The sequence below is a fragment of the Teleopsis dalmanni genome, chromosome 1 (assembly GCF_002237135.1).
Source record: "Teleopsis dalmanni isolate 2A chromosome 1, ASM223713v2, whole genome shotgun sequence".
Taxonomy (NCBI): Eukaryota; Metazoa; Arthropoda; class Insecta; order Diptera; family Diopsidae; genus Teleopsis; species Teleopsis dalmanni.
The window spans coordinates 131,228,278-131,230,000 of record NC_051846.1 but is presented as its reverse complement, the minus strand read 5'-3'; positions in this window follow the sequence as shown (position 1 = coordinate 131,230,000).

Genomic DNA, 1,723 nt, shown 5'->3' with positions numbered 1-1,723 from the left:
GAAGGCGTGCATACAGATATCGAAAAGATTGTGGTGGTGAAGGAGTGGCCGCGGCCAAGAAACCTACATGAATTGAGGAGTTTTTTAGGGTTTTGTACTTATTACCGACGTTTCGTGCCTGGTTTCGCCAATGTGGCTAGCAGTTTACATTTGTTAACTAGAGGGAAGCAACCTTTCGTATGGGGTAAGGTAGAAGATGAGGCTTTCAGACAGCTCAAGGAGAGGCTTTGTTCGGCACCGGTTCTTGCTTATCTAATACCTGGAAAAACGTTTGTGTTGGATACGGATGCGAGTGGCTGTGGAATTGGTGGGGTTCTGTCGCAGTTAGTTGATGGCGAGGAAAAGGTTATAGCATTTCACAGCAGGATCTTATCAAGACAGGAGCCGAATTATTGTGTCACGAGGAGGGAGCTACTTGCAATAGTGGAATGCGTGAAGCATTTCCATAAATATTTGTACGGTCAGACATTTCTTCTCCGAACTGATCATGCGGCACTTAGATGGTTGTTACGATTTAAGGATCCGGAAGGCCAGCTAGCACGATGGATTGAACGCCTCCAGAGCTATGATTTTACTATTGAACATCGTAAGGGAAGCTATCATGGGAATGCTGATGCGTTGTCACGTCGTCCTTGTGATACGGAGTGTAAACAGTGCTCACGGGCTGAAAGCAAGGAACACATGGTAGATGTTTGTCTTGTGAATGTTCTTCCAGAAGAGTCCTGGTCCAGTGAACAAGTACGGAAGGCGCAACTGGACGATACAGACCTTGTAAAGGTAATTCAGGGGAAAGAACAGGGCATCCGACCGGAATGGCAGCAAATGGCGAGTGAGGGTCCTATATGCAAGGCGTACTGGGCGCAATGGCATAGTTTACACCTTAGGGAAGGTTGTTTATATCGATCTTGGGAGAGTGAGGATGGTAAATCGACTAATAGTCTACTAGTAGTGCCCAAGTCCCGTATCAATGAAATAATCTCTGAGTATCACAGTACATTTAGTGGAGGTCATTTGGGTGTAACAAAAACTGTGGAAAAGATTAAAAAACGTTTTTACTGGGTCGGTTGTTGGGACTCTGTTGCGGACTTTATAAGGAAATGTGTTCCATGTGTATCTTCGAAAGGACCAGGTAGGAGGAGTCACGGTGAAATGCAACAGTACAATGTAGGGGCTCCGTTTGAACGAGTTGCGATGGATATCGCTGGGCCTTTTCCCTCGAGCAGTGGAGGAAATAGGTATGTGTTGGTTGTGATGGATTATTTTAGTAAATGGCCAGAGGTGTATCCTGTTCCTAATCAAGAAGCTAGCGTGATCGCCAATGTTTTCTTGGATAATTGGGTTGCGCGGTATGGCGTGCCTTTAGAGCTTCATTCGGATCAGGGACGGAACTTTGAATCGACCATTTTTAGGGAAGTTTGCAGAGTGCTGGGTATACATAAAACTCGTACTACTCCTTTACACCCCCAATCGGATGGTATGGTGGAACGTTTCAATCGGACCTTGAACGAGTATCTTCGTAAGGTCGTGGACAAAAATCAGAAAGATTGGGATACACACATACCAATGTTCTTACTCGCGTACCGGTCTGCACGGCACTGGTCTACATCGACTACTCCAGCTAGGGCTGTTTTCGGCACCGACGTGAGGTTACCAGGTGATTTGAAATTCGGGGTAACACCACCGTGTGGAACAGCATATTGCGACTATGTTGACGGCAAACGGG